Raw genomic sequence first — 13,694 nt, forward strand, 5'->3', positions numbered from 1 at the left:
GGTGGTGGTGCTGGTGGTGATGGTGGGGGTGATGGTGGTGATGGTGGTGGTGCTGGTGGTGGTGCTGGTGGTGATGGTGGTGGTGGTGGTGATGATGGTGGGGGTGATGGTGGTGGTAGTGATGGTGTTGCTGGTGAGAAAATGGAGGAGGAGGAGGAGGAGGAGGAGGAGGAGGAAGAGGAGGAGGGTGAGGAGGAAGAGGTGAGGGTCAGGACGCACACACTCACCCACGTGTGTGTGTGTGTAGGTGTGTGAGTGTGTAGGTGGGTGAGTGTGTAGGTGTGTGTGTGTGTAGGTGTTTGTGTGTAGGTGTGTGAGTGTGTAGGTGTTTGTGTGTGTGGTGTGTAGGTGTTTGTGTGTATGTGTGTGTGTGGTGTGGTTTAACTCGTGGTTTCGTGGACCCCCCTAATGGAACATCTTCGCCGGTTAGAAACATTTAGGCTGGCCTGCCTACGATCCATCCTGGGTTTAACCAGACTGGATTGTGTGAGGAGCTCACAAATCCTTGAAAGATCTGGACAAAGTCCCATCGGTGAGCTCCTCCGGCGGGCAAGGCTGCGATGGCTGGGTCATGTAGCCCGCATGCCCAGCCAACGCATGCCGAAACAGCTTTTGTTCGGCCGGATTGAGGGGGCTAAGCGGGCGCGGCTCGGGTTAGAGAAGAGATGGAGTGATGTGGTACAGGAGGACGTGGAGCTGAGTGGACTTGCCGATGACTGGTACCAGCGGTGTCAAGATCGGCCTCTGTGGAGGAGGCTCGTGAAGGATGCTACTGGGCAGTTGGAGGTAGTCGCCCTCCAACAACAACGGAGGGCGGAGGAGCGACGCACACAACAACGAGCGGAGTGCCGGGTGGCTAAAGCACAGAAGGTTGGCACAGTAGGGGGCACAGGTGGTGCATCAGCCAGTCATCTCAGTCAGTCGACCCGTGGCACCTGGGTCTGCCCTGTGACTTCCTGTTAGCGGGCGTTCGACACTTCACGTGGCTTCAACGTGCACATAGCCTGGCACAAGCGTCGTGGTGACGTCACCGCCACTTAATGTTGTTGAGTTGTAGGTGTGCAGATGTTTGTGTCTATGTGTGTGTGAGTGTGTAGGTGTTTGTGCGTGAGTGTGTATGGGTCTCGGAGTCTCTGGGTCTCTGTGTGAGTGTGGATCTCGGTGAGCTTTTTGTGTGAGTCTCTGGGTGTCTGTGTGAGTCTCTGTGTCAGTCTATGGGTGTCTGCATGAGTCTCTGTGGCAGTCTATGGGTGTCTGTGTGAGTCTATAGGTGTCTGAGTGAGTATGTCAGTCTATGGGTGTTTGTGTGAGTCTATGGGTGTCTGTGTGAGTCTCTGTGTAAGTCTATGGGTGTCTGTGTGAGTCTCTATGTCAGTCTATGGGTGTTTGTGTAAGTCTATGGGTGTTTGTGTCAGTCTATGTGTGAGTCTATGGGTGTTTGTGTGTCTATGGGTGTTTGTGTGAGTCTCTGTGTGAGTCTGTGGGTCTCTGTGTGAGTCTATGGGTGTCTGTGTGAGTCTCTGTGTGAGTCTATGGGTGTTTGTGTGAGTCTATGGGTGTTTGTGTGAGTCTCTGTGTGAGTCTATGGGTGTTTGTGTGAGTCTATGGGTGTTTGTGTGAGTCTCTGTGTGAGTCTGTGGGTCTCTGTGTGAGTCTATGGGTGTTTGTGTGAGTCTCTGTGTGAGTCTATGGGTGTTTGTGTGTCTATGGGTGTGTGTGTGAGTCTATGGGTGTCTGTGAGTCTCTGTGTGAGTCTATGGGTGTTTGTGTAAGTCTATGGGTGTTTGTGTCAGTCTATGTGTGAGTCTATGGGTGTTTGTGTGAGTCTCTGTGTGAGTCTGTGGGTCTCTGTGTGAGTCTATGGGTGTCTGTGTGAGTCTCTGTGTGAGTCTGTGGGTCTCTGTGTGAGTCTATGGGTGTTTGTGTGAGTCTATGGGTGTCTGTGAGTCTCTGTGTGAGTCTATGGGTGTTTGTGTAAGTCTATGGGTGTTTGTGTCAGTCTATGTGTGAGTCTATGGGTGTTTGTGTGAGTCTCTGTGTGAGTCTGTGGGTCTCTGTGTGAGTCTATGGGTGTTTGTGTGAGTCTCTGTGTGAGTCTATGGGTGTTTGTGTGTCTATGGGTGTTTGTGTAAGTCTATGGGTGTTTGTGTGAGTCTATGGGTGTTTGTGTGAGTCTCTGTGTGTGTCTATGGGTGTTTGTGTGAGTCTATGGGTGTCTGTGTGAGTCTCTGTGTGAGTCTCTTTGTGAGTCTCTGGGTGAGTCGATGGGCCTCCGTAGCAGGTGAGGTAGACAACATATTCTAGCCACTGTCTCATTGTCACCTCTCCTCCGCCCCCCTTCCCAGGTGCTGCGTGGCAACCACAGCCTTGGTGAGTAGCACCATAACTATACACTACACTATACACTACACTATACACTACACTATACACTACACTATACACTACACTATACACTACACTATACACTATATACTACACTACACACTACACTATACACTACACTATATACTACACTACACACTACACTATACACTACACTATACACTACTATACACTACACTATACACTACACTATAGACTACACTATACACTACACTATACTATACACTATACACTACACTATACACTAGACTATACACTACACTACACTATACACTACACTATACACTACTATACACTACACTATACACTACACTATACACTACTACACTATACACTACACTATACACTACACTATACACTACATTACACTATACACTACATTACACTATACACTACACTATACACTACTACACTACACTCTACACTACTATACACTAAACTATACACTACACTATACACTACACTATACACTACTACACTACACTATACACTACACTATACACTACACTATACACTACACTATACACTACTACATTTAACACTACACTCTACACTACACTATACATTACACTACACTATACACTACACTATACACTACACTATACACTACTACACTACACTATACACTACACTCTACACTACTATATACTACACTATACACTACGCTATACACTACTACACTATACACTACACTATACACTACTACACTACATATACACTACACTATACATTACACTATACACTACTACACTATACACTACACTATACACTACACTATACATTACACTACACTATACACTACACTATACACTACTACACTACACTATACACTACACTCTACACTACTATATACTACACTATACACTACACTATACACTACACTCTACACTATACACTACACTATACATTACACTACACTATACACTGCACTATACACTACTACACTATACACTACACTATACACTACACTATACACTACACTACACTATACACTACACTATACACTACTACACTACACTGTCTAACTGGAGGTGTTGTGTCTCACCCCCACCCGTGTCTAACTGGTGGTGTTGTGTCTGACTCCCACCCCCCGTGTCTAACTGGTGGTGTTGTGTCTGACCCCCCTGTGTCTAACTGGAGGTGTTGTGTCTGACTCCCACCCCCCGTGTCTAACTGGAGGTGTTGTGTCTGACCCCACCCCCCGTGTCTAACTGGAGGTGTTGTGTCTGACCCCGTGTCTAACTGGTGGTGTTGTGTCTGACCCCCCCCGTGTCTAACTGGAGGTGTTGTGTCTGACCCTACCCCCGTGTCTAACTGAAGGTGTTGTGTCTGACCACCAACCCCCGTGTCTAACTGGAGGTATTGTGTCTGACTCCCACTCTCCGTGTCTAACTGGTGGTGTTGTGTCTGACTCCCACCCCCCGTGTCTAACTGGAGGTGTTGTGTCTGCCCCCACCCCCCGTGTCTAACTGGTGGTGTTGTGTCTGAACCCACCCCCCGTGTCTAACTGGAGGTGTTGTGTCTGACCCCCCGTGTCTAACTGGTGGTGTTGTGTCTGACTCCCACCCCCCGTGTCTAACTGGTGGTGTTGTGTCTGACCCCACCCCCCATGTCTAACTGGAGGTGTTGCGTCTGACCCACCCCCCGTGTCTAACTGGAGGTGTTGTGTCTGACCACCAACCCCCGTGTCTAACTGGAGGTGTTGTGTCTGACCCCCTCGTGTCTAACTGGAGGTGTTGTGTCTGACTCCCACCCCCCGTGTCTAACTGGAGGTGTTGTGTCTGACTCCCACCCCCCGTGTCTAACTGAAGACACCCAGAGGCTGCGTCTGATGCTGTCTTTGCCACAGCCAAGTACCAGCGGTGGTAACCACAGCGGCAACGAGGTGAAGACGGCCTAGCCCTGTGTCTGTGTGTCTGTGTGTGTGTGTGTGTCTGTGTGTGTGTGTCTGTGTGTGTGTCTGTGTGTCTGTGTGTGTGTGTCTGTGTGTGTGTGTGTGTGTCTGTGTGTGTCTGTGTGTGTGTGTCTGTGTGTGTGTGTGTCTGTGTGTGTCTGTGTATGTCCGTGTGTGTGTCTGTGTGTGTCTGTGTGTGTGTGTCTGTGTGTGTGTGTGTCTGTGTGTGTGTCTGTGTGTGTGTGTACCTGTGTGTGTGTGTCTGTGTGTGTCTGTGTGTCTGTCTGTGTGTGTGTGTGTCTGTGTGTGTCTGTGTGTGTCTGTGTGTGTGTGTGTCTGTGTGTGTGTCTGTGTATGTCTGTGTGTGTGTCTGTGTGTGTGTGTGTGTCTGTGTGTGTGTGTCTGTGTGTGTGTGTCTGTGTGTGTGTGTGTGTCTGTGTGTCTGTGTGTGTCTGTGTGTGTGTGTGTGTGTCTGTGTGTGTGTATCTGTGTGTGTGTGTCTGTGTGTGTCTGTGTGTGTGTCTGTGTGTGTGTCTGTGTGTGTGTATGTGTGAGTGGGGAGCGATAGTGTAGCGGTTAGCGCGCTGCGCTATGAACCTGGCGACCCGGGTTCGATTCCCGCTCACGGCCAACACCAGTGACGATTATCTGAACCGGTCCCGGGCCTCCCCTAGGTCGACTCAGCCTCAAATGAGTACCTGGTGCGGTGTGTAAACATCGTCACTAGGGAGACAAAGGCGGTCGGGCGTGGTGCTGGCCACCCACCCCCTCGTGTACCGTTCCGGCCTTCATAGGTGCTCGCTAACAGCACTTGCCCCTACAGTCTGTTAAGGCTATACGGGGGATCTTTGTCTTTGTATGTGTGTGTCTGTGTGTGTGTGTGTCTGTATGTGTGTGTGTCTGTATGTGTGTGTGTCTGTATGTGTGTGTGTATCTGTGTGTGTCTGTGTGTGTGTCTGTGTGTGTGTCTGTGTCTGTGTGTGTGTCTGTGTGTGTGTGTGTGTCTGTATGTGTGTGTGTATCTGTGTGTGTGTGTATCTGTGTGTGTCTGTGTCTGTGTGTGTGTCTGTGTCTGTGTGTGTGTCTGTGTGTGTGTGTCTGTGTGTGTGTGTCTGTGTGTGTGTGTGTGTGTCTGTGTGTGTCTGTGTGTGTGTCTGTGTGTGTGTGTCTGTGTGTGTGTGTCTGTGTGTGTGTCTGTGTGTGTGTGTCTGTGTGTGTGTCTGTGTGTGTGTGTCTATGTGTGTGTGTCTGTGTGTGTGTGTCTGTGTGTGTGTCTGTGTGTGTGTGTCTGTGTGTGTGTCTGTGTGTGTGTGTCTGTGCGTGTGTCTGTGTGTGTGTGTCTGTGTGTGTGTCTGTGTGTGTGTGTCTGTGTGTGTGTGTGTCTGTGTGTGTGTCTGTGTGTGTCTGTGTATGTGTGTCTGTGTGTGTGTGTCTGTGTGTGTGTGTCTGTGTGTGTGTGTCTGTGTGTGTATCTGTGTGTGTCTGTGTGTCTGTGTGTGTGTCTGTGTGTGTGTCTGTGTGTCTGTGTGTCTGTGTGTGTGTGTCTGTGTGTGTCTGTGTGTGTGATCCCAAGTTCGATTCCCGCTCGCTCACAGCCATCAACACCATCAGTGACAGCCATTTTTAGAATCGGTCCTGGGCCTCCCCTAGGTCGACTCAGCCTCAAATGAGTACCTGGTGCGATGTGTAGTCAACATCGCTAGCACTGGGGAGACAAAGGCGGCCGGGCGTGGTGCTGGCCACCCACCCCCTCGCGTGCCATTCCGGCCTTCATAGGTGCTGCTCGCTAACAGCACTTGCCCCTACAGCCTGTTCCAGGCTACACGGGGGATCTGTGTCTTTATATGTACGTACATACGTACCGCTGGTGACGATGGTCACGGTGGTGATCACGATGGTGATGATGATGACGATGATGATGGTGATAGTGGTGGTGATGATGATGATGGTGGTGATGATGATGACGATAATGACGATGATGATAATGATGACGATAATGGTGGTGATGATGATGATGACGAAGATGATGACGATGATGATAATGATGACGATGATAATGGTGGTGATGATGGTGGTGATGATGCCGATGATAATGGTGGTGATGATGATGACGATAATGGTGATGATGACGATGATGATGATGGTGGTGATGATGACGACGATGATGACGATGATAATGGTGGTGATGATGATGGTGATAATGGTGGTGATGATGACGATGATGATGATGGTGGTGATGATGATGACGATAATGACGATGATAATGATGACGATGATAATGGTGGTGATGATGATGACGAAGATGATGACGATGATGATAATGATGACGATGATAATGGTGGTGATGATGATGTTGATAAAGGTGGTGATAATGACGATGATAATGGCAGTGATGATGATGATGACGATGGTGATGCTGGTGATGGTTTTGATGTTTCTTTAGGATTATCTGCGTGACGATCCCGTGTACCAGCTCAGTGTTGAGGAAACAAGAAGACTCGCCACACAGAGATACTCAGCCAGCCTCGACCAGACGTCAACACAGTACTCATTACTCTCATCGTCATCACAATCAACATCATCGTCGTCATCATCACCATCATCATGATCATCATGATCATCATCGTCACACACTCACACACACTCTCATACTCACACACTCAAACTCACACACACACACATACTCACACACTCACGCACTCACGCTCATACTCACACAGTCACTCACATACACACTCAATTAAACACACTCACTCACTCATACTCACATACTCACACAAATAAACACACACTCACACACACACTCTCATACTCACACAGTCACTCACATACTCACACACTCACACACACTCATATACTCACACTTACATACTCACATACTCACACACTCACACTCACACACTCACACACACACATACTCACACACTCACATACACACACTCATACACACTCACACACACTCACACACACACACTCACATACTCACACACTCACACACACCCACACACTCACTTACACACACACATACACACACATACACACTCACACATACACTCACATACACACACATACACTCACATACACACACACATACACACTCACATACACACACACTACACAACAACAACAACAACCGCCATTCGCCACTAAGTGGCGGTGACGTCACCACGACGCTTGTGCCAGGCTATGTGCACCCTGAGGCCACGTGAAGTGTCGAACGCCCGCTGGCAGGAGGTCACGGGGCAGACCCAGGTACCACGGGTCGACTGACTGAGATGACTGGCTGATGCACCACCTGTTCCCCCTACTGTGCCAACCTGCTGTGCTTTAGCCACCCGGCGCTCCGCTCGCTGTTGTGAGCGTCGCTCCTCCGCCCTCCGTTGTTGTTGGAGGGCGACTGCCTCCAACTGCCCAGTAGCATCCTTCACGAGCCACCTCCACAGAGGCCGATCTTGACACCGCTGGTACCAGTCATCGGCAAGTACACTCAGCTCCACGTCCTCCTGTACCACATCACTCCATCTCTTCTCTAGCCCGTGCCGCGCCCACTTAGCCCCCTCAATCCGGCCAAACAAAAGCTGTTTCGGCATGCGGTGGCTGGGCATGCGGGCTACATGACCCAGCCATCGCAGCCTTGCCTGCCGGAGGAGCTCACCGATGGGACCCTGCCCAGATCTTTCAAGGATTTGTGAGCTCCTCACACAATCCAGTCTGGTTAAACCCAGGATGGATCGTAGGCAGGCCAGCCTAAATGTTTCTAACCGGCGAAGATGTTCCATTAGGGGGGTCCACGTTTCGCAAGCGTAGAGAAGGGAGGGAATGACCGTGGCCGAGAAGACCTGAAGCTTAGTGCGGAGCGACAGACCAGGTAGCTTCCACACAGCGTTACGCAACCGATGAAAATATATTGCCGCTCGACTGATTCGGAGTGAGACCTCTGCTGTTAAACTGGAGCCAGTCATAAGCACACTGCCCAGGTATGGGAAACTCTCCACTCTCTCCACAACTGCCCCATCACCGATTGGGAGTTGTGGGGGTGGAGTGTCCGATGGTACAAAATACCCAGGCAGGTGCTTAGTTTTGGTGGGGCTGATGGTAAGGCCCCACCTCTTAGTGGCACGCTCCAGTCTCAGCAACAGCGTCTCCAACTCCTCCTCTGACTGAGCAGCTATTACCAAATCATCAGCATACATAACGTGGTTGAGCAATAGGGAGCCATCCCTTGACCGCACCCGGGCATCGATTAGCCTCCCATTATATCTGTACCATATGGAGATTCCCCCGGTACAGCTATTGAAGGCTTCACGAACTACGTGGTCAAAATAGATGTTAAATAATGTGGGAGCCAGAGGACATCCCTGTCGCACCCCAAGGTGCACAGGGAATGGCTCTGACTCCCGGCCACGTAGTTTTACCCGGGCCCGCTCACCATCATGAAGGTCCTTAATGATCGTGAGCAGAGGGTCAGGTACTCCAAAAGCACGAAGAACGACCCAGAGCCCAGGCCTACTGATGGTATCATAGGCCTTGACCAGGTCAATAAAGCAGAGATGTAGGTCTTGTTGGAATTCCCTACACCTCTGCTGTAGCAGACGGACAGAAAATATGGCATCTGTGCAGGACCGCCCTTTCCTGAAACCGCATTGGGGCTCCGCAAGCCTCTCCTCAGCGTGCCTGGCAAGGCAATGCTGAATAATCCTTGCCAGGACCTTTCCCGGCACACTGAGGAGTGAGATGCCCCTGTAGTTGTTACAGTCTGTGCGGTCCCCCTTCTTAAAAAGGGGGACCACCAGGGCATCCTTCCAATCCTGCGGAACCCGTCTAGTGTTCCAGACTGTTGTTATGATGTCATATAGGGCAGTCTGTGCACAAACGCCACCCTCCCTCAGCATTTTGCTTGGGAGATCATCTCTGCCCGCTGCCTTTCCTGGTCTCAGACTCCGGATTACCTTCAATACTTCCTCAGCAGATGGCACCTCAGCCAGCCACTCACAGGGGGTGACTTCATCCAATATTTGAGGCACCGCAGCCTCAGCAGGGTCATCCTCACTTTGTGCCACGATGTTTTCCTGGCTGAGGGATTTTCCCTCCCCCAGGACCTCACAGAAATGCTCAGCAAATCTGCGAACCTGTTCCTGGGGGTCGGAAATTGGATCACCGTTTTTTCCCCTAATGATGGTAATAGGTGTGGCGCTGCAGGTTACTTTTTTGATGGAGTTAAATAGAGATTTGTGATCACGGGCCACTGAGGCAGACTCCATCTCCTCAGCAACCCGTGACCACCACCCATCCTTGCAGCGCCTCACGGCTCTCCGAACCTCCGAGCGAAGGCTGCGGTAAGCCTCCTCATTCTCTGACGTGGGATTCTGTAGCCGATGACAGTGGGCCTGTCGCTTTTTCTCAACCATCCTGAACACCTCCTCTGTCAGCCAGGGTGTCTGGGGAGGTCTGGACCGCGTACCCAAAGCAGCCATTGCAGCTGCATGAGTCACAGTCCTAAACCTCGCCCATTTACCCTCGACATCAGGAGGAGTCGGGGACGATGCCAATCCCAGCCGCAAGCGATGATGAAATTCTCACTTGCAACTTTCATCAGATAACTGAGACCAGGCCACTTTAGGTTGGAATGGGGTCCTGGGTGTACACCCACCACCGGAGTGGAAGAATGGCAGGCGCATCTTACAGATGACTAGTCGATGGTCAGAGGGCAGATCAGCTCCACGGTAGGTCCTGGTGTCAAGGACATGGGCTCGCATTCGCTGGTCCGTCACTATGTAGTCCAGCAGATGTTCTTGCTTGGACCCGGCATGCATCCATGATGTTGTGTGGATGCGCCGATGCCGGAACAGCGTGTTGGTAATTACAAGCCCATGGGCTGCACAAAAATCTAGCAGCCTCCTACCGTTGTTATTGAGCTGATCTGGCCCATGCCCTCCAATCACTCCAGACCAGGTGCCAGTATCATGACCAACTCGGGCATTGAAGTCACCCAACATGATGACTCTATCCCGAGGGGCCACTTTAGCCAGCACCTGTGACAGGAGGTCATAGAAGGCATTTGACTCCTCGGCTTTGCCTGCATCCCTCCACGGATGTTCAACTTCGGTGGGGGCATAAGTAACCACGACCACCATTCCTCGCCTCCGGTTGATGGGAAGGCGAGCCCAAAGTAGCCTGGGGCTTACAGCTTCCCACACCTCACCGCCACGCTCCCACGCCCCCTTCATTCTTTTGTTCAAAAGAAGACCCACACCCTGTTGTTTGGCAGTCTGCTGCCCCGAGTAGAGGACTGTCCACCCCTCATGGTGGCAGGAGCCAGAGCCGGTCTACAGGACCTCCTTATTACCACAGAGATCCAGGCGGTACCGGTCCAGCTCCCGACAGAGGAGTGGCAGCCTCTCCTCTGCAGTGAGCGTTCGAACATTCCACGTGGCCACCCGTAGTGGCTTTTCGTTGTTTCTGGAGTAGCCCCGAGGGTAGGTATTCAAACTCCTGGCTCCGCCAATTGGGGGTTGGCCAGGAGACGTCATAGGCGCCTGGCCCCCCGGGGCCTCCGGCACAAGCTTATTTGTTACATATTTCAGTTTAATTCGTGGTTTCGTGGTAATTAATTGAAGGTGAAGGGGTTACCAGCCCCTCGCACCCGTCCAGAGCCCCCGTTTAGCCCCTGTGGTGGACACATATGCCATGAGGGGAGGAGCCAATCAAAATTGGATCTCCCCCCACAGCACTGTCCACGACAGAGTTGCCTGTCCGGCACCGCGAGGAGGTAGGGGGTTGTTTTGCCGGACACACTACACACATACACACACACACATACACACACACACATACACTCACACACACATACACACACATACACACATACACACACATACACACAAACACACACACATACACACACTCACACACATACACACATACACACACTCACACATTCATTTCCCCCCCCCTCTCGCCCCCCAGCTGCATCATTTGCCTGGAGGTGCTTGTGGATGGAGCCGTGATGTGCAGGCTGCCCTGCCAGCATGCACACTTCCACGCAGCCTGCATCCACACCTGGCTACAGGTGATGCCCACCAGCTCGTGGTGGTGGTGGTGACGATATTGATGATGTTGATGATGCTGGTGATGATGATGTTGTTGTTGTTGGTGATGCTGGTGATGCTGGTGATGATGATGATGCTGGTGATGATGATGATGCTGATGATGATGATGTTGTTGTTGGTGATGCTGGTGATGCTGGTGATGATGATGTTGTTGTTGTTGGTGATGCTGGTGATGCTGGTGATGGTGATGTTGTTGGTGATGCTGGTGATGCTGGTGATGATGATGTTGTTGTTGATGATGCTGGTGATGATGATGTTGTTGTTGATGCTGGTGATGATGATGTTGTTGTTGTTGGTGATGCTGGTGATGCTGGTGATGGTGATGTTGTTGGTGATGCTGGTGATGCTAGTGATGATGATGTTGTTGTTGATGATGCTGGTGATGATGATGTTGTTGTTGATGCTGGTGATGATGTTGTTGTTGATGATGCTGGTGATGATGATGTTGTTGATGATGCTGGTGATGCTGGTGATGATGATGTTGTTGTTGATGATGCTGGTGATGATGATGTTGTTATTGATGATGCTGGTGATGATGTTGTTGATGATGCTGGTGATGATGATGATGTTGTTGTTGATGATGCTGGTGATGATGTTGTTGTTGATGATGTTGTTGTTGATGATGCTGGTGATGATGATGTTGTTGTTGGTGATGATGATGTTGTTGTTGATGATGCTGGTGATGATGATGTTGTTGTTGATGATGCTGGTGATGATGATGATGTTGTTGATGATGCTGGTGATGATTATGATGTTGTTTTTGATGCTGGTGATGGTGATGTTGATGATGCTGGTGATGATGATGATGCTGGTGATGATGATGTTGTTGTTGTTGATGATGATGCTGGTGATGCTGGTGATGATGTTGTTGATGATGCTGGTGATGCTGGTGATGATGATGTTGTTGTTGATGATGCTGGTGATGATGATGTTGTTGTTGATGCTGGTGATGATGATGATGTTGTTGATGATGCTGGTGATGATGATGTTGTTGTTGGTGATGCTGGTGATGATGATGTTGTTGTTGGTGATGCTGGTGATGATGATGTTGTTGTTGATGATGCTGGTGATGATGATGTTGTTGTTGGTGATGCTGGTGATGATGATGTTGTTGGTGATGCTGGTGATGATGTTGTTGTTGATGATGCTGGTGATGATGATGATGATGTTGTTGATGATGCTGGTGATGATGATGTTGTTGTTGGTGATGATGATGTTGTTGTTGGTGATGCTGGTGATGATGATGTTGTTGTTGGTGATGCTGGTGATGATGTTGTTGTTGGTGATACTGGTGATGATGATGTTGTTGTTGATGATGCTGGTGATGATGATGTTGATGTTGGTGATGCTGGTGATGATGTTGTTGTTGATGATGCTGGTGATGCTGGTGATGATGATGTTTGTTGTTGTTGATGCTGGTGATGATGATCTGGTTGTTGATGATGCTGGTGATGATGATGTTGTTGTTGTTGATGATGCTGGTGATGATGATATTGTTGTTGATGATGCTGGTGATGATGATGTTGTTGTTGATGATGCTGGTGATGATGATGCTGGTGATGATGATGTTGTTGTTGTTGATGCTGGTGATGCTGGTGATGATGATGTTGTTGTTGATGATGCTGGTGATGATGATGTTGTTGTTGTTGATGCTGGTGATGATGATGTTGTTGTTGATGATGCTGGTGATGATGATGTTGTTGTTGATGATGCTGGTGATGATGATGTTGTTGTTGTTGGTGATGTTGATGATGCTGGTGATGATGATGTTGTTGTTGGTGATGCTGGTGATGATGATGTTATTGTTGATGATGCTGGTGATGATGATGTTGTTGTTGTTGATGCTGGTGATGCTGGTGATGATGATGTTGTTGTTGATGATGCTGGTGATGATGATGTTGTTTATGATGCTGGTGATGCTGGTGATGATGATGTTGTTGTTGATGATGCTGGTGATGATGATGTTGTTGTTGATGATGCTGGTGATGATGTTGTTGATGATGCTGGTGATGATGATGTTGTTGTTGATGATGCTGGTGATGATGTTGTTGTTGATGATGTTGTTGTTGATGATGCTGGTGATGCTGGTGATGATGATGTTGTTGTTGGTGATGCTGGTGATGATGATGTTGTTGTTGATGATGCTGGTGATGATGATGTTGATGATGCTGGTGATGATGATGTTGTTGTTGTTGGTGATGCTGGTGATGATGTTGTTGTTGATGATGCTGGTGATGATGATGTTGTTGATGATGCTGGTGATGATGATGATGTTGTTGTTGGTGATGCTGGTGATGATGATGTTGTTG

Source organism: Petromyzon marinus, unplaced genomic scaffold, assembly GCF_048934315.1.
Source record: "Petromyzon marinus isolate PM22_M1 ecotype Great Lakes invasive population unplaced genomic scaffold, UKy_Petmar_22M1.pri1.0 PM_G_Scaffold_45, whole genome shotgun sequence".
In the NCBI taxonomy this organism is placed as follows: Eukaryota; Metazoa; Chordata; class Hyperoartia; order Petromyzontiformes; family Petromyzontidae; genus Petromyzon; species Petromyzon marinus.